The sequence below is a fragment of the Equus przewalskii genome, chromosome 1 (genome assembly GCF_037783145.1).
Source record: "Equus przewalskii isolate Varuska chromosome 1, EquPr2, whole genome shotgun sequence".
Classification (NCBI taxonomy): Eukaryota; Metazoa; Chordata; class Mammalia; order Perissodactyla; family Equidae; genus Equus; species Equus przewalskii.
Genome location: NC_091831.1, coordinates 115,079,589 through 115,099,906, shown reverse-complemented (window position 1 = coordinate 115,099,906; position 20,318 = coordinate 115,079,589). Strand labels below are relative to the sequence as shown.

General features: G+C 41.6%; 1 protein-coding gene across 2 annotated transcripts in view; it reads right to left on the bottom strand.

Moving 5' to 3' along the window:
• Positions 1–300: 300 nt before the first annotated feature.
• Positions 301–20,318, bottom strand: part of MTHFS (methenyltetrahydrofolate synthetase) — a 209,714-nt gene continuing 189,696 nt past the window's right edge. Inside the window, exons 4-6 of one of the 2 annotated variants that reach the window (XR_011526143.1) lie at positions 13,304–13,524; positions 1,255–1,393; positions 301–1,140 (exon numbers count right to left, since the gene is read on the bottom strand). The gene's annotated coding sequence lies outside the window, so the exon portion shown is untranslated. Of the gene's footprint in view, positions 1,394–13,303; positions 13,525–20,318 lie in introns of both variants that reach the window. The other variant, XR_011526141.1, reaches the window with a different exon arrangement.

Below are 20,318 nucleotides of genomic sequence, written 5' to 3'. Positions count from 1 at the left end.
ACAGCACATATCATATGATTCTACTTATATGAAATATCCAGAACAGGCAGGTCCATAGAGACAGAAAGCAGATTAGTGGTTTCCAGAGGCTTGAGAGAAGAGGGATGGGGAGTGACTGCTTAAGGGGTATGGAGTTTTTGTTTGGGGTGGAAATAGTGGTAATAGTTGCACACATTGCAAATGTGATTAATGCTACTGAACTATACAGCTTAGAATGGTTAAAATGGTAAATTTCATGTTATGTGTATTTTATCACATTAAAATAACACTAGGAAAAACAGATGGCAGAGTCTTACTACGTTTCAGCATGTAAGAGACTGTACATTTATTGTTTTTTGTTTAAGACATCACCCACAATAATCTTTGCGATTCCTACCAAACTACCCCTCCTCCTGTCGTGGTTTCCCCGTCCTCAGGTTCACATTACTGTGCTGGTGATCACATGCAGCATTATCTGGGTCTATGGACACCCATGCTGAACCTTAGGAGTCAAGCATTCTGCCTGCGCCATTCTCAGAGCCAGTCACACGTGTCTGCAGAAGCCTGTGATCCACAAACAGATGGGAGTTTCCTCTCAATTTATCCCCTGTGAACTCCTTCCACACCACTTGGAAGCCCACTCTCACAACCAGACCCTGAGGGTCAATTTGGAGGCTAATGACATCCATATGGACAATTCTTGAACAGAAAGTGTGTGCAGCTGTTGGGGCTACCAGGACCAGATGTTCAGCTGGTGATCTTCTTGGGCTCGTAACAAACTTGTCTGAAAAGATGTTCAAAGAAGACTGCCTGCTGAGAAACTACTGCTATGTCTTAGAAAATGGTTTTCTTTCATTAAGCCCAAAATAGAGGGCCTGAATTTTAAGGAACTTGGGAAGAGAAAGAGGCTATGGTTAAAAGCAGAGGTTGCCCATTGGCAGTTGTGTGGTTGACAGACGTGTTGTTTGGCCCTCACAGCACTTGTTTTTTAAGTTGCCATCATTTACAAATTGCTCACCCAGGTAGCACCTCCTACATCTCACACCTGGCTTGCCTTCCATGCTTCATATCTGTCTGGCCAGAGCACAGATTTGTGTTTGTCTTTCCCAGTTTAATGACTCTGAGGTATCACATGATTCAATGACTTCTGAGCTGCTGCTCCTGTGTGGGTGTTAAAGAATAGTTCATAAGCAGAATAAGTACGTTTTGTCTTTGTTTCTCTACAATGAAATCTATTTTCAGCTCCCACTCAAAGCATATAATGATTCTTTTTACCTATATGAGGTTTGAAGCCTTCACCCATTGCCAGAGGGTGCAAAGAACACAGTCATATTGGAGAATCCAGAGAACCACAGGGTCATTCAGGTGAGGAATCCGGGGTTCTGAGATCTCAGCCGTGACTGTCACCAGCCATCTGTTGGAAGGAAGCAGAATCTTCATACATCTCAACTGATATAATGTTGTCCTTCAAGACGGTTCTCTGAGTAAGGGCACAAAACAGACTGTAATACTTTGCCAAATCCCAGCTCCTTGTCCTCCTTGTAGTTTAGCCAGTCCACGTTTCCCAGCCTCCATTCATTTTGGAGGTGCCATGTGGCTGACTTCTAGCCAGTGGGGCAGAAGTGAGGTGTTTCCCATGCACAGTGCTCCATCCTCATTCGCTTTCCACGGGTGGAGTAGAGAGGAGCTTTGATGGAGAAGAGCCACAAAATGGAATAAGGATCCTGGGTTCCTAAGTCACTGCCGCCTGCCACTGAAATGACTGCTCTTCCTCCCCTCTTACCCTGCTTTCCCCCCCTCATCCCACACCCCAACTCTCTGTGTTCTCCAGGGTGGCATTTTCAGTCCTCCCCTCTCCTCATGATACCTGCTCTCCTTATGTGACCTCAACTACTACCTATGAACTAATGCTGAATACCAAACACTAGTCTATATCCTTTCTGACCAGAAATCTCAATCCCAGCAGAAAGAACATGGAGAATTCACAGGAACATGCATTAAAAAGTAAGAACATTCTTGATAGTAATAAGGGCTTTGAGGAAAATAAAAATGGAGTAATGAGGTAGAAAGTGACAGAGAGAATGGAATTGGCAGCTTGGATAACGTGGTTGGCTAAGTGAATCATTTGAAAGATGAGGGGTAGCCTTGGGAAGACACATGGGAAGAGGTTTTAGGATTAGGAATAGCCTAAGTGAAATCCCACAAGCTAGACCAAGCTCCGTGAGTTCAGCAGACAGAAATGGGGTCATAGCCATGTGGGAAGATGCAGAGGGGCACGAGAGGAGGCCAGAGAGGAAGACAGGGTCCAGACTGTGTAGAATCTTTCCAGTTTTGCTAGAAACTCACACTTTCTTAAGTGCATTAATAATCCATTGGAGGATGTGAAGCGTGCAGTTGTCATAATCTGACTTATGCTTTTAAAAGGTCACCCTTGCTGCTATGTGAAGAATGGAGTGGCAGGACCAAGGGCCAGTAAGCAGGCACCACAGTAGTACAGGGGCAGGGTGCCAGGGGCTGGGATTAGGGTGGAAACAGTGGAATTGAATGAAGAGAAGCGGCATCTGAGAGCAACACTAGGTCTCGCCGCAGGTTTGATGTAAGGGATGAAGACAATAGATTCAAGCTTTATAGGTCATCAGTTGGGCAGACAGAGTGGACCATTCAATAAGGCAGGGAAAACTAAGGGAGGAGCAGGTTGTGGGGAGGGAATAATGAATTTAGCTTGAGTTGATAGTGATGGTCACCGTGGTAATGGTAGTGCTGGTAAAAGCAGAAGAAAACAAGAATAATGTACAGGAAAACCTCATTGCTCCTATGGAGTCTTTAGGGAGAGAAACTATTTGAAAAGCATGTTTTAATTTAGAGCATGTATATGGAATAATTGAGGAAACATTTTCATTGATTCTCAATAAAAACTATAAGTAAATTTAACATCCTAGTGTGAGAGATGGAAGTTAGCTTGTGTGAGATAATAGAAAATATAGATATTGGTCTCTGCCCCTGGTTCCTGGCACAGAGATCCTAAAACTCTTGTGATTTCCAAAGTGATAAGACTAGGAGTACCTCTTGTTCTAATATTTGGTCTTTGACCTCGACCCTGACACAGGGCTCCTAAAACCCTTGTAAATTCCTAAGTGATAAAAGCACCAGGAATATCTTTTGTTCGAATGAGGTGACTCTACGTGGGCTCCTTGATGGCTCCTGGATAGGGGATGGTCACCAAAAAGACCAAGCCATGATTAGGAGGTTGGAATTTTCAGCCCTATGCTTGCCTTATCTGGCGAGGGGAGAGGGGCTGGAAATGGAATTCATTGATCATGGAGAAAGCCTCCGTAAGAATCTCAATTGTAAGGATTCGAGGAGCTTCCAAGTTGGTGAACACATCCACATACTGGAAGGGTGATGCACCCCAACTCCACAGGACAGTAGCTCCTGTGCTTGAGACTCCCCCAGACCTCGCCCTGTGTAGCTCATCCAGCGTTCATCTGTATCCTTTATCACATCCTTTAATAAACTGGTAAGTGCAAGTTAAGTGTTTCCCTGAGTTCTGTCAGCCACTTAATTCTGTGAGTTACATGGGCAAATTAATTGAACCTGAGGAGGGGGTCATGGGAACCTCTGATTTGTAGCCAAATCAGACAGAAGCTGTGGGTCAGCTGGGGACCTACTACTTTCGATTGGCATCCCGCGGGGAGGCAGTCTTCTAGACTCAGCCCTTAATATGTGGGAGGATCTGACACTATCTCCAAATAGACAGGGTCAAAATTGAGTTAAACTGTAGGACACCCAGCTGGTATAGCAGAGAATCGCTTGGTGTGGGGAAAACCCCCACACATTTGTGACCAGAAGTGTTGTGAGTGTGGCAGTAGTGTGACAGTAAAGGAGACACACAGGAAACAAAAACACAGAAGGAGGGGAAGACAGTAGGTTTTTCCAATACAGTTTGTATATGGAACGGGTCTTTAAGACCTTTTTGTCATTATCATATTAACTTCCCAAACAATGATTAGTTTTTCACTTCCTCCATGAACCCTGAGGTTACTCTATGACCTCATTGTCCAATCGGGGAACCATTAGCTGCATGTGGCTGCCAAGCACTGGAAATGTGGCTCATCTGAATTGAGATGTGCTCTAAGTATAAAACACCCATCATATTTGAGGATTCAGAGGACCAAAGAATGGAAAATATCTCAATACTTTTCATATTGATTACATTTTAAATAATATTTTGGATATATTGGGTTAAATAAATAAAATATTAAGATTAGTTGCACCTGTTTACTTTTACTTTTTAAATGTGGCTACTGATAAATTTAAAATATGTATGTGGCTTCCTTTACAGTGTCTATAGGACAGCACTGCTGTATGAGATTAGGAAAACTGATTTAATAGAATAGCGTGTTGCTTTCAAACAATTCTTATGATACTCCCATGGAATTTATTAAAAGTCCTCACCTGGTAAGTTTTATTTTGATCCAGAAAGTTCCAAAATATAGAAGGAGTACATGGATACAACAACTGTTAATATTCTTCTAATTGGTAGCAGATGTATAAGGTTGGAATCTGTATAATTTTTTATAGGTATGTCATTTGGGTTTGTGCTCAGTTGCATGTAACAGAAAACTGACGTAAGAGTGATTTGACAAAATGAGGGTTTATTTTTCTCATGCAACAACCACGGCAGAGTCGCTGGTTTATTTTTCTCAGGAAACAGCTAGTGCAGAGTTGCTAGCTTTGGTTCAGCAGCTCAAGGAGGGCAGGGATGAAGCCTCTGTGCGTCTCTCAGACTTGGACTCAAAGGCACAGAAGGTGGCTGCAGCTCTAGCTACCACATCCCATACACACAGGAGAAAAGCAACAAGATATCACCTGAGTTTGCCCCCCACTGAAAGAGTTTCCCAGAAGTCCAACCAAATAACTTCCTTTTCTATCTCATTGGCTTAGAACTGTGTCATATGGAGGCTTAGAAACGTTAAGTTCTTAGCTAAGGAGACAGAAATCCCTGCCATGACAAAGGTTGGAAACATCCATTATCCTGCCAAAGCTATGTCTCAGTGGGACGCAGTCATTGGCTGATTGTAACTATTATACCACCACTCCCCTTTATCCTGTGTGCAAAGCTGACTAAGTCAAGGAAAAAGACATCTGGTCTACAGGCTTCCAACCACTTGTTAATACTCTCAAACCTATCAGGTAGATTTTCTTTAAATCATATTCCTATTGTCAGGTAATTCTTTCAAAGTAAAATTATAATGCATTTTTAGAGATACACTATATACATGTGTATTGCAAATTCACGGGAGGTGAAATGCTTAAACTACTGCAAAGAGAAAGTTAGGTCCCTTTCACTCAAAAATATCTGTCCAGCTCCGAAAGCATGTCTCCCTTGTAGACACTCAGGATTCCAAACAGAACAAAAAGCCCTCCTCTTGGAGAACTTGTAGGCTAGTCAGGGGGAAAGGGGAAAAAACAGACATATCACACGCCCAAATAACTGACATAACATTTAGCATGCTTATTGCAATAAATTTTGAACTTGTAACTATCTAACCGACCTGAGCTGGTTCCAGGGAACAGGAAGAGCTTATAGTGCACATAATTATACATCACTGATAATAACATACAGCACATTGCAGTGTGCGTGGTGCGCTCCAGGCACTGGGCTGTTGATTGCGCGTGCACTGCCTCATTTGCTCCTCACAACCACCTTTGAGGTGGTGGCAGTTATGATGCCCATATTAACAGATGAAGAGACCAGACTCTCTGGCTCCCTCTATTTCTCCGTCACAGCCCTGATTACAATCACGATTAAATACATAACTGTGTGATCATCTGCACACCATCATTCTTCCTGCTAGAGAGTTAGCTCCATGAGGGCTGGAATCACATCTACCTCATTCTCCAATGTACCCCCAGGGCCTGGCTCAGTGCTGGGCACAGAGTGGACACTCACATTTTTCTGTCCAGTGAACTCATTAATAATTAGATCCAGGATAGCAAATGTATTTCATCGAGCATTCCAACTCTGTACTAATCACAGCAGCCACCCAGTACTAAACAGCTGATAAATAAAAACTTGCTTCATTCAACTGATTTTATCTGGTGGCTAATGGTCAGGCACCAGAAGTTAGTTTGGTTCAATAAAGATCATCTTCAAAATGTACTCATCCAAAGTAACAAACAAACAAACAAAATCCTCTACTAATGTCCCATTGTCTGGATTCTAATCTGGAGTTTATAGATAAGACTTAGGGCCCCCAAAGTCCCTGAGGAGATTCATCAAATTCTGCATCAGCCTGGCGAGTGATGTTTGCCAACTTTTCATACATTTCTTCATCTTCAAAAGAGAAATAAGAGGGCCGGCCCAGTGGTGCAGCGGCTAAGTTCGCAAGTTCTGCTTCTCACCGGCCCAGGGTTCACCGGTTCAGATCCTGAGTGCGGACATGGCTCCGCTTGGCACGCCATGCTGTGGTAGGCATCCCACATATAAAGTAGAGGAAGATGGGCATGGATGTTAGCTCAGGGCCAGTCTTCCTCAGCAAAAAGAGGAGGATTGGCAGTAGTTAACTCAGGGCTAATCTTCCTCAAAAAAAAAAAAGAGAGAGAGAAACAAGGTTCTCAGCTTCCTGGAGATGCTGTGAAGAATGAGCAATAAACAAGCATTTGTAAAGCAGTTGTCTTAAGCTAAAAGGCTTGCTGACCACAAACAAGTGAGAATTCATAAATCCCATTTCCATCATCCTATCCATCTTGGCTTCTCCCTGTCCATTTACTTATCATCATTTACTTTTAATCAGAAAATAAGTTACCTCAGCACAGAGGAGTTCTTAAAGATCTCATAGAAAATATGACTGAATGCGATCAGGTGTAGGCTACGAAAAATGCATTTACTGCCAGCAAATAAGATATCCAAATTACTCAAGCCCAAGCTATTTTCACTTATCCTTGGCTCATGCTGCTTGCTACCTGTATTCAATCAAGGCATTTGAGAGAAAATCGATTATACGCTTTCTCCTCAAAGCCTTGTATGTGGTTGCAGTCAGCTCCTTGAGCCAAACGGGGAGAAAAGAAAAGACAAAGAAGTAAAGAAAAAAAGAGAGAAAAGTCAATAAATGAAATGAAAAGACAGAACTCATGGCTTGTGTATACGGGTGTCCACATGGGTACCAACATATATGTCTTTTCACACAGTTGTTATGCTTTACCTGACCTACCATGGACACTCCAAAGGATCGCCGATACATTGAATGTATCTGGGTTGGTGCCTGGTGTTGAGCAGATATTCAATAAATTATTGTTTACAAATGGAATTTGCTTCAGATGAAGCCGCACTTAAAACTAGATCTTTACCTGGCACTAAAACGTTTCAAAATAATCATGATTTTATACTAATCCTTAGCATTTCTATTAGTTAAAAAAATAAAAGCTTCTGTCCTGACACCCTAACCCACAAACCTACCGTGAACCTTGTTAATTCCTAAGGAGGCACTGCGAAGTTCTAACAAAGCAAGAAGAGGGTTGGCTTTGAAGGCCATGAGAAGGAATTCAAACTTTCTTCTGTAGCCCCTGAGGAATCATCAAAACGTTTTGAACATGAAAGTAAAATGATCAGATTAATAAAAATTATACTCATGGTGACATGGAGGAGGAACCACGGGAGAGAAGCTGGGTGTAGGGACACTAGTTCAAAACGAGGCTGGTGGCAGAAGTTAAGGCAACCTGGCTGAGATTAGGTGGGCAAAGCAGGGAAGACAGCAGGGGATGGAGCTGAGGGAGCAGCAGGGTTGATGAGCACTAGATATGGTGGACAATTAAGACGGAAATGAAAGACAGGGAAGAAAGCGTGGGTACACGGCAGGAAGAGTCAGGAGGCCCTGCAAACACTGGCATGATGAGGGAAGCAATAGGCAAACCCATTTTGGGGTAAGAACCACCCATTTACTGAAACTTTGCAGTCTCCCTATAGTATAAAATGAAACTTCTACTTTGAGTCAAGAGTACATTTAAACGCTACCGCCTGCTGGAGAAAGCACACGCACAGGCAGAGGAGGCAAATGCAGCTGGACGTCCACTTTGACCCATTGGCCCCACACAAACCTGACGTAAGTGTTTAGGTGCTGGCAATCTCAGTTAACCAGAGCCAAACGACAGGGATCTGCAACTAAACACTTAGGTCCATAAGAGAATGTGTAAAAGGACAAGAAAATCTGCTGTCAGTGGAAGGCTTCATAAAGCAAATTTCATGGCACATCCTGAAGACGATTCAAAGAGCAGTAAAAAGGAGAAACACGCTTATTTTATCTTAAAATGTTAATCCATTTATTATCATATAGGACATTATGATTCTAATTTAATTTTCCTAAAATAGTTAACCATGTATATTAATTTTCCAGTTTTTATCCTACCAATTTTAAATGCTGTCATTATCATGTGTGAAATCTCACGTAATTAGTCCATATCTGTAGTATTTTTCTCTGTTGTTATGCTATTTTAATTATTGTGGCCTTAAGTGTAATGTCTAAGAGGGAAATACAAGCCTCTCTTGATTCAGGATAAATAAAATGAGAAATCTGAATTTCTCCTTTAAGTACAGTGATCAACTTCTAAGTTACAGAAGGCCTGCTAGCAAGCTGGAGGGTTAAAGACGGGAAAAAAAAGCATTTTAAAGTGAATACATTTTCACATGTTCAACAGTAGCCAATTTTCAGTGGCTTGGTAACAATATTTTCTTGAAGAAAATATGAATAGTCCTAGTGCCAATAGATTTAATATTTAGTTTTCTGTGGTAGATATTAAATCTCCTTTGTTATATAGTTATTTTGAATGCCTTTGAAACATTATTTGGATAATTGCAGAAGTTAAAATAGAAATATTTAAAAGTAAATAGAAATATTAATTGAATTATTGATAGTATGAGAATTAATAATTTAAAATTGTGGAAACTGCGGTAAAAGATTCATCAGTGACCTTACTAAGAATTTTTTAAGTGTTATGTTATAATAAAAGAAAAAGAAAGAAAGAGAAAAAGAACCATACACACTTAAATTGTTTTGAGGTGTTAAGGTGAGTAATTCACTTATTCATCTTCCTACTGTATTAAAACTTTTAACAAAATGATGCCTGACAGTTTGTTTTCTAATAATGTTATGCAATATGATTTAGTCTGGATTTGTTGACTTTATTTTCTACAAGTACAATTGGGAGATAATTCTCCACATTGTCTCATGTTTCCAGATGTCTTACAAGCATAGCACGGACTCCCTTTGTTCCAGACTCTCTCTTCAAGGGTGTTTGTATAGCGAACAGCCTTGGAAAATAGACAGAGTGTCTTTTTCCAGAGCAAAGGGCAGACTTGTTTACTGTCCAGTATAATAAAGATAATGAAGACTGGTAAAAGGGCAATTCTAGCTAATAACAGTGTATTTAAAGCTTTTTTCTTTACAAAGAAAAAGGGTCCTTAGGAAAAAAAATTGAGGTCAAATTGTTAGATTTCAAATACTGAAAATTTTAGGTCCAATTAACCCATCCTGGAAGAACCACAGGAGCTGAGGTTCTCCTAATCTAGCCCAACTATCACCAGCAATCACTGATGCTCATATCAGTGTGAACCAAAATAAACATTCATTGAACAACCCCCTCCCAACTGAAAGAGTGCAGCATTCTGGCCTCAGTTTGTAGTCCCTGAATCTGGTCCTTATCTCTACATATTCTACCACATACTACACTCTTATTCCCTGCAATTGTCAGCTAAAGATGACCCTTTCCCCTGCTGCCGCTGAAGCAGAGGCTAGCAAACTATGGCCCACCATCTGTTTTTGTAAATAAAGTTTTATTGGGACACACACACACACACACACACAATCAATACAGAAACTTAAGGAGAAAGTAAACTGGTTTTATAAGGTGTATGCTGATGGTTTATGAGATTTGCTCAGTTGATTGGGTCTGGGACCCTGAGTGACACAGTTAAGTCAATCCTGTAAGTTGGCCTCAGCCTAATCCTCTTGATAGCAGTCCTAATCAAATAGCGTATGAGACAAATTGGATGGATTTGGTACCAGCCTTATCAGAGTGACCAAAGAAAAGGCACATTCATGGGAAGATTCACCAGAAGCAAAGATGATATAGAAACGAGGGGTGGATTTTGTTGGAGATGATTCTCTACGGGTCTCTCACATTTCTGCATGTCTTGTGAGTGGAGGCACTGGGTATCTGTTCAAGGATGTGCATATAGCAAAGAGCTTTGGAAGATAGAGTATCTCCCTCCAGAGCGAAGGGCAGGTTTGGTTATAGTCTAACACAATAAAGATAATATCTTCTCTGGTGCAAAACTCAGGCAGGTTTGCTTACTGTCCATTATAAAAGATTCAGGTTCTCTAAGCGAGGAGCTCCTCAGCTGTGATGAAAACCAAGTAAGTGCACAGCTTCCCCCTGGACTCCTGTGCACTGCCCCATTGGCACTTGGCAGGCAAGAGGGACCAACACAGCCTGCCATTCACTCTGTTTACTGCATCATGAGTAAGAAATTTGGTCTTGGACCTAGGAGTCTGTATCTTCCGCCAGCCTCTATGAAACTTTGGAAGGTTAATTTGCTATCTTGCAAATAGAGTAAAATTTCAGATTATTTACAGTTCTTTTAAGATTTTCATATTTGCCAAAGCAAGAGCTCCACTCTCCCGCTTTTTTTTTATTTTTAAAACTTTTCTTGCCCATTCCTATTTGTCTACTCTTTCATGTGAATTTTAGAATAAAATTCTCCCTTCTCCCTAATTATTGGGATTTGCACAAATTGAAACACATTCAATTTATAAATTAATTTGGTGGGAACTGATACCTTTTAATAAAGTTTTCACCTCTGGGAATATGTCTACCTGTTTAAATCTTATTTTATGTTCTTTAGTGATATTTTGCCATTTTCTTTATACAGGCCCTACACATTTCATGCAACATGTATTTATAGTTTGTGCATTGTTTTGGTTTGTTTTTAACCATGGAGATTTGAATTGGTTTTGTATTCTATTTTCTTAAGTAGTTAGTGCTAGCTTAGGAGAAAAACATTTTTGCACATTTATTTTATGGCAACCTCACCAAGTTCTGAAAGTTTTCTAATTGCTTATATATGACTTCCCAGGTAGAGAAAAAAACATCTGTAAATAGTAATAATTTTATCTCTTACTTTCCAATATGTATGCCTCTTATTTATTCTATACTTATTGCTTTGGCTAGAATTTCTAGAAAATTATTAAATAAATAATAATAGCGAGCATCCTTATTTCTGATTTTCACAGAATTGGTCTTTCACAATTATTACTTATAAAGTTGGTTCTATATTTGAAATAGGTTTTTTTCTAATATTAATAAAGCACCTTTGGCTTTTTGGCAGACATTAATAGGTGTGGGCTTTAAAAAATGATCATATCATCAAATAACTTTGGGAAATGCTAACTGTGACCACTTTTATAACTCACAATGCATATGATCACATTAAAGTTCCTGAGGAATGCTCTAGTAAAGAAATATCTTTAACTTTTTTTAACCCATAATTTCCCAAAGTTACTTAAGCATGGATTAGTAATCTATCTCAGACCTGGCCTTTCCTATAATGTCTTATTGTTACCTTCACATATAATGATAACTGGGCACATAATGGACTTTTTCTCCTCCAAATTATGCCCCTCACACTGTCTCATGGTATTCACTACTGCAGAGGAATGGTCTGAAGCAAGCCTCATTCTCGCTCTTTTGAAAACCTGGTTTTTTTTTCCTATCTGGATACGTGTGAGATTCTTTAGTCATGATTGAAATTCAGGATATCACCAGGGTGTGTCTACATATTAACGTCTTTTTGTTAATATTGTCTAGAATATTGTCTTAGATGGTCCTTTTAATACCTAGATTCAGGTAAATTTTCTTTGATGCTGTGTTTGAATATTCTGTTGCATTCACTTGCTCTCTCTCAGAACTATCAAATATCTCTGTGTTGGATATCTGTTGTCTGGGTTCCATTTTCATCCTTTTCTCTCTGGTTGCTCTTAAGCCTCCTTTCTGCTGTCTTCAGGACGTGCGTCTCAAGCTTTTCCTCCACATCAGGAATTTAGTTGTCTACATTCTTCTCATTATTCCATCCAATTTCCTGTTGGTAGCAATGCTTTTATTTTGCCTTCTTTTCTTAACTTTGCCAGCTTTTTATGCACCTCTGTCCATTGTCTTATCATCTCAGCTTCCCAGCTTGTTTCATAGACTTACGCAGTGATTAAACGACATCTAATTAATGGCATCAAGGACACAGTACAGATTGGTAGGCACTGTGGCAAATTGGAAAGCTCATCCCCATGTGAAGGTGCTCCAGCCAATGCTGCCCTGGGGGACTCATGTTGCCAGATTTGCTCTTTTTCCAGGAGAATCCAAAAATATGAATTTTTAAATATAAAATATATTTATTTTTAAAAGATAACATTATTCTACTTTTTAAAACACATTATTCAGGCCACTTTTGTGAGCCAGATGCAGCCCTTAGATTACTAGTTTGCAAACTTTGATGTCTGGGATTATAAGGCTCTGAAGAATTCTAAGTTGGGAGCATCAGATTTTAAAGAAAATAACATAAATTTAACTTTGGATATGTTAAGTTAGAAACAAACTGATGAAATCTTCCAGTCAGCAGTTGGAAGTCAGTACCTAGAAAATGCCTTTGCATCGTTCTACAGACCAAAACACTCTCCGAGGACGTCCAGAGCCAATGTCCCCGACGTCTCTGGTGAATCTGACACTACTGATATCCTTCCCCCGACAGAGCAATTTCTAGGTCCCAGGCTCTGTGCTAAGTGATTTACACACATTGTCTGACTGAAGCCCACACACTCCTAACATATAGCTTAACTACCATTACTACTAAGGAAGAATAAAATAGACAGTAAAAGATAGTATGTCCAAGGTCAATTCATATTTTAGAAATAAGTGGACTAAACTGAGGAAACAGGCAGATCAGAATAACACACACACACACACACACACACACACACACACTCACACAGTTAACACTAGTTGGTTTCTTCAAGGGCTAACAGGCTGTGAAAATCTGGCATTATTTTCTCAGTGGGGCACGGTATAGTCACCATCAAGGAAAGACAGGTCAGCCCCAAATGGGGTTGTTGAGAACATGATAGCCCTCCCCACATTACAGAGATAGGAAATGGGGGTGTGGATGCCATGAACCTGGGGTCAGCAGCACTGTGAGACTTCCTAGGAAAGACACAGGGGGAATCTGGAGATTGTAATGAGAAACACCAAGGCAGGAGCAAGATGCCAACCCAGTGAGACTTACCTAGAACTTCTGGGTACTACACATTCATTGTAGGTAATAAGCAGGCAGGCGCATAGCCAGTTCCTCCCCTATTCACTAGGAAGCATAATCAGAAGAAGCCCTGGGGCAGGAAACAGTTGAGGTTGGCTTCCCTCACGTCCCTCTGCGCAGGTTCTGGTCTAGGAGCAGTCTGCACAGCTGATCGCTCTCCTGACCTTTATAAGCATCCAGGAATTTGGCACCTATGATCCAGAAGAGAGAGTCAATAATTATCAGAATTTTACACAGAGGCTCAGAGAGGTTGTGTAAGTTATCTAAAGCTGCACAACTCATTAGCAGAGGGCTAGGATTTCAATGCGGGACTGCCCCACTCTGCTCCTCCAAATCCTCTGGCTTCCTGAGGAGGCTGCAGCATCTGGACCTGCTCAGTCACCTGTCAAGTAAGTCCATTTGACATTTTGCAAGTACCAACAGGTGTGGACGGAAGTCTCAACTCGGAAGTCTCCATAATCTGTGCGCTGGTTCCTGCAGTGAAATGAAGCCAGATGGGTTGGAGCTGGGAAGCAATATGTCCTGAAAGGCATCGCATGGGGAGACGCATATTGACAGAGCAGTTGTCAAGTTGTCTCCCAGGAGACTTTGAATCTGTAAATGAAACAGATCCAAGCACTTCTAGGAAAGGAGAATGTTTAAAGGACGAGGCGGCCGTTTCTCCCTTTCCTTCATATCAAACGTCATTTGCTAAACTGTTTTTTAGCAAAAGCAGGTGTTTTATACTCAGAGCCTCTTTTCATATTAAATATATCCCTGGTTCACATATTTCTAGCCCAGGATGAATTCGACATGGTATTGAAATTATCAAGGGAAATCAGTCAAGGAGACAATGTTAGAAACAGATTGTCTGAGCTGATAGCCTGAAGAAGTTATTTTAAAACAAACCAGCAGCAATAAAGAGGAGATGGGCAGCTGTGTGTGAGGAAGCACTAGACAGGGGAGGAGACATGGCATTGACTAGCAGCGGGGGGCAAATGCACCACAGGGAGGTATCAGACAGTCCACACTGAGGGAGTCAGAGTTTCAGACCATTAGACATCACCCAATTCCAGACAATAAATGAGATCATTTATGGAAGAACCCTTTGAAGATATAAAACATTCAAGAGTAAGGTGTCATAATTATTATTCTTATCATTACTTAGTCTGTGGTGCTGGGTGCCTGTCTTTGGAGGACACTTTCAGACCAGAGGTGAATGAGAAATGTCTTTAATACACATTTGGGCTCTTTTCTCTGTATTTGTCATCCCCAACACTAGGGTCAGGCTATAAAACCAAGCAAGACAATGCTCTATATTAATAATAACCATCCATCAGGTGTGCACAGCAACTCATAGTCTGCAAAGCATATTCACCCCCATCATCTCGGATCTCCCCACCATCGCCCCACTGCAAGGGAGTCAAAGTTGAGTCCTCTCCCCACTGGTGAGGACAGAACTCTTGGCTGTCTGTTTCTGCCTTCTTGCCATAAGAACTCCACTCTCTTGGTTTCTCTGAGGTGATTCGTCTTTCAAAATCAAAAGACAAAACAACTGGGGGCTGGTGCACCAGTTTATTGAGTTTTCTGCTTTGGATGGCTCTCAGTCAGAGAAGAGAATGCGTGCATGTAACTTCCTTCATCCCACACTCCCACATGTCTAGTCACCCACATGTCTCAGAAACACCAGGGCCATCCCTCCTCTTTCATTTTTACTTGTCTTCATGCCCCACCAGACTGTGTGCAGCTAGAGGGAGCTTATTCACTGTAGTAAGCCCACTGGTTATCATGGCACCTGGCCTTAGGAGTGTCAAATAAAAGATATGAAATGAATGAGTAAGTGAGTGAAAGGCCTTCTGGTATTGCTAAGCTGTTCTACTGGCCAATGGATTCCAGTATCTGGGTCCTAGATCCTTGACCTTTTTCACACCCCTCCAGAGGGTGCTGTTTTGCCATTCTCACCTCCTTCCTTCCTGGCAGAACATGATTTTATTCTGGTATCTACCTCTCCCACACTGCTTTGTGTTTCTGGCTCAATTTCATGCTCAGCTCTGGAGATAGCTTCTGACTAGTCCAAACTCAACACTTCCCTTCACTTTGAAATAATTTAGGGTGGTGCTCATTGAATGCATATGCCTAGTGAATTCTACTCATTGGGCCTGAGAATCGAATTTTTATGAGCTCTGCAGGTGATTCTTATATTTGGGCAACTTTGGAATTCCTAGTCTAAATTAAGTAATGTGTCAAGCCCTTGGCAGTTGCTATTGGATCGGGACAAACCCGACCTTGGCTGACCTAATAAGCCTGAAGAGAAGTATGAACAACCCATGGTCTAGGGAGAGGTCTCTCATCTCTGCAGCTGGATGTGAACAAGGAAGAATATAAGCAAGAATATATGTTGTCCTGATGCTGCTGGCCACCATCTTGTACCCCAGAGGGGAACCAGCCTAAATATCAAGCCACTATTGATGTTGATAGAGAGGAGAGAGAGAGAAACTGTGTCCTTGATAACAACCCTGGAACACCGAATCAACCAACCCTGGAGAAGTTAAACTTCTCATTATGTGAGATAATAAATGTCTTTATTGCATAAGCCACTGTGGGTCAAGTTTTATGCTACTTGCTGAAAGCATCCTGATTAATGCAGCTCCTGGCTGGCAGCAGCTATACTGCGTCTAAGATGTCCAGCTAAACAGTGAAATCCAATAGTAATAAAAATAGTTAACACTTGCTGAGTGTTTGCTGTGCCAGGCACTATGCCAAGTGGTTTACATTGAATATTTCAATCATTCGTCACAGTCATTCTATCAGGGAGGTTCTCATGGGATGTCCTCATTTACAGATGAGGAAATTCAGGAAGACAACATTTAAATAACTTGTCCAAAGCAAGTGGCAGAACCAGGATGTGAATCCAAGGAATCAGACCCTAGAGCTTACCGTATTAACCACTGAGCCAAACTGAGTTGCTGTGTGTTGAAGCCCACTGGTATTCAAACAAGCTCTTCTACAGAAAGGCAGAGCAGAATTTTGTCAATAGGATTTTACTATCCAGGACAATTGGCTGAACTCCACCAACTGAGGTACTAACCCATGCCAGAAGCATCAACCAAGAGAGAAATGCCAGCTTTCCACTGGAAAAATGACAGCAGGGCTGGGAACCCTGGGCGACGCTCCCAGTCAACCTCAGAGACCTTTAGTATGTCCAGTCCTAGGACCTCAGAGGAGGGAGGGGCCAGAGGAAGGAGCAGTAGGTGATCTCTACTGTTCAGATCAGTAACCCCAGCTGCAAATCAGGACCCATCTGCAGATTGTAAGCTCACCTGGGTGGATAAGCAAGGGCAGGGAATTCAAACGATAACTGAACATGGTCCAGTTCACTATAAAGGGGTCATCCCTATCTCCTTATATCTTGAAGTGGGTTAACTTTGAATTGATTCTAGAGGGGACTGCATCTTCTAAATTGGACAGAGATGAAATATCAGTCTCCAAACGCACACCAAGGTATCCAAATAAATTCCAGTCTCCAATGCCAAAATATAAAGCCAATTCAAGCAACTAACGAAAAGAAAAAGTAAAAAGGCAGCCAGTTTTTGTACTGTTTTTTGTGGGGGTTTTTTTGTAATCCATGTAGATAACCATTCCGTAGCTTTTACTTTTCAGTTGGCTACTCTAAGTAGCCAAAAGAATGGTGACATGTCAATTTATTTTAAAAAAAAGAGCCATATCTGCTCCTAATATGTTCGTACATCTTTTACAGTTCTCAAAGTGCTTTTATATGTGATACTTTACTTGATCCCAGAACTTTTATGCTTTTCACAGACACTGAATGCAACTCTACTTCAGCCTGGGCAGCTAGGCATTGAGGCTTTGCTACCCAGAGCAGGGTCTCTGGACCAGCAGTTCCAGCATGACCTGCAAGCTTGTTGGTAGTGCAGCATCTTGGCCTCTCCCTAAACCTGCTGACTCAGACTCTAGTGATTACCTTGCACCACTCGAGAGGATAAGATGACAAATAAGACACAGTCTTTGTCCTCAAGGAGCTCAGAAACTAGAGGAAGAGAGAAACACAAAATTGGGCAATTGCAATACACTGAGCTAGATGCTGTGACGGAATAAAGCTCAGAGGGTCCTGGGAGCCCAGAGGAGGGCGTGCTGGCCCTGGGAGGTCAGGCAAGACTCCTGGCAAGAAGTTCTCTCCAGCTGGCCACAGTGGAGAGGGAGATGCCCCCCTGAGAAGGTGCGGGAGATGGTTCTCACAGAAAGGAGGCCCCTGTTGAGACAGTGAGCCTGTCTGCCACGTTCTCCATATCCAAAGCCTTATTGGGAAACACTAGCAATGATATTCTTTAGGCACCAGCAGACTTTGTGTGCCACAGACAAAGAGGGGACTTTGTTTGTGCCTCAGAATCTGGGAAGCAGGGAAGGGTAGCCATGGAGTTTGAGGCTGGGTGTTTAGCAACAGCATATGGTCCCTGTTACATGCCATAATGTTTTCATTTTCATTTAATTACAACTTAGTTTGCACATCCTCTTAGGTAATTCTTTATCCAGCCCTAGTAGTATACAGGGACATCTGAATCCCCTATAGAAGAATGAAATGAAATAAAAATGCCTCTCTCTTAACTCATTGCATGGAAAAGGTAACTGACACCAAATAATGTCATTTCTGGTTCCAACAAAGCATAAATGCTGAAGTCAGACCTTATTAAGTCGATGGACTCAGCCCGAGATTCCACAGGCTCTCAGAGAGTCATGATGACATGTCAAAAGCTGTCATTTGGGAGTTGGAACGAGGAAAGAAGCTAACACAGTTGGTGGGGGTGAGGTGCTGTCTGCCAGGTGCTGTGCTAGATGCCTTATTTTCTTTGGTTCTCACAGTGGGGCTGGGCCTAACTGCCCCTTGTGACAAATAAGAAAGCCGAGGTGAGAGAGACCTCTGTAGGGAAGGTATATTGGACTCCAGACTCCTCTTACTCCACCCCTGGCTATTTCCACAGAAGGCACTATATCCCAAAAGCCTTCTTTTTCTGTGCCATCCTTCCCATCTCCATCCCTCTCCTTTCCTCTCTCAGTCTTCCATCACCCCAAACTCTGTGTCTCAGGCTTTCAACAGCTGCACACATCACCAGGGTGCCTGTGGGTCCTGCTGACATCCCATTAGTGTGAACTTCAAAATGCACTTAAATCTGCAGTTCTGCTGATGATTATTACCTGCCTTTTAACAGCAATGATCCCTGTTTCCACTTCAGCTCTCTTCTGTCTTGCAACCCCCATTGTGAGCAATTGATATGGGGCTTTCACCTACAACATCCTATAACTCACATTCTATCAGCTCCTAGTTTTCAGTTTCCCACTCAAGGACACATGGTAAGCCTCATGGGGGCCCTGATGCTGGGAGGGTGGTGATGTTGAGGCAGGGCCAGAGCAGAGGTGAAATAGGAAGGGTGCTGGAACAATAGGGCCTCAGGAAGAAAAGCTAGCGAGAGCTTAATTGTGGTGAAGGAGAGAGCCAAGGCTGATGATAGAAAGGGAGTGCTCAATATCCAAAGAAGAGCCAAGTTCCAACATAAATGAGACAAAGAACACAACACCAGAACTGGGAGAGTCCTGAGTAAGACGCAATGAGTAGCTTGAGGTGAGTCATTCCAGAATCATCCTTTTAAGCAATGCCTCAGGTAGTTTCTGCAAGTGGAACTTGCGAGGGGAACTTAAAGGGATCTGCAGATCTGATCTTACATGGCTTTAAAAGCTCTTTCCCCACATACGGAAGGCTGGATGGCCTACTCATTGGTCAACATTGCCTTCAGTTTGAAACTCATATTTTTTCTGTCGAATACCTTCTTGAGTGGTATAATCAAAACAATATAAGTAGAATGCCGCCTTTCCTCTTCTAAGGGTCCTGGTAACCATTTTTGGAACTTTCTTTGGGAATACCTATTTTGGGTTTTGTGGAATTAGAGGAAACGTATTCGGACTTTACAGCTCACAGAAGGATGACCTATTTTCAGCTATAAACCAACAAAGAATGACTGTCTCCCTCACACACACACACACACAGACACACACATCTGTGCCAGTGACCCAACAGCTACTGTCAAGTTGGTGGCAAGAATGAGAAATAGAACAGGGTCAGCAAACTTCCAGTGGAGGGCAGATAGTAAATATTTTCAGCTTTGTGGGCTATACAGTTCCTGTCACAACTACTCAGTTCTACTGTTGTAGCATGAAAGCATCCATAGACAACATGTGAACGAACGGATGTGACTGGTTTCCATTACTTGAATTTCATATGAATTTCAATATTTGAATTTTATATATCATGAAATATTATTCTCGTTTTGCTTTTTATTAATCATTTCAAAATGTAAAATACATTCCTAGTTCACAGGCCAACAAAAGCAGGCAGCAAGCTGGATCAGGCCTATGGGCCATAGTCTGGCAACCCCTGGTTTAGAAAGTCCCTATGCGAAATGTGGTCTTGCAATTAAAACTAATCTCCTTTCCAGAATATTAGATACCTTCATATCATTGGTTCTTAATCTTATAGGCAAATCAGAATCATCTATGGATCTTTTCTTTTTTAAAAATTCCAAGGGCCAAAGTTTTCCAAACCTACTGAATTAGAGTCTATGGCAGTTGGGAGGGTTATTCTATTGAATTGCTATTCCATAATTTATTGATGTACCATATATTATTGAATCCCTTATTGATGGACAATTAGGCTGTTTCCAGCTTTTCACTATGGTTGTAAGATACTATAATTAGCATCATTGTACACACATCATCCAATTATGACCTTAGGATAAATTCTAAAGTTTTTAAGTGCTGAGTCAAAGGGTATAAAAATTTCCAAATTTCAACTCTGTTCCAGGTGGTGCTGTGAGTTTGCATTTTAAGACACAAAACACAACCCTCCACTCCAAACCAAAACAATGATTTATCTTAAACATAGTTGTATTCAAAAAAAGTGATAAACATCTCAATGGATCAGAAATGGGGGATTAAT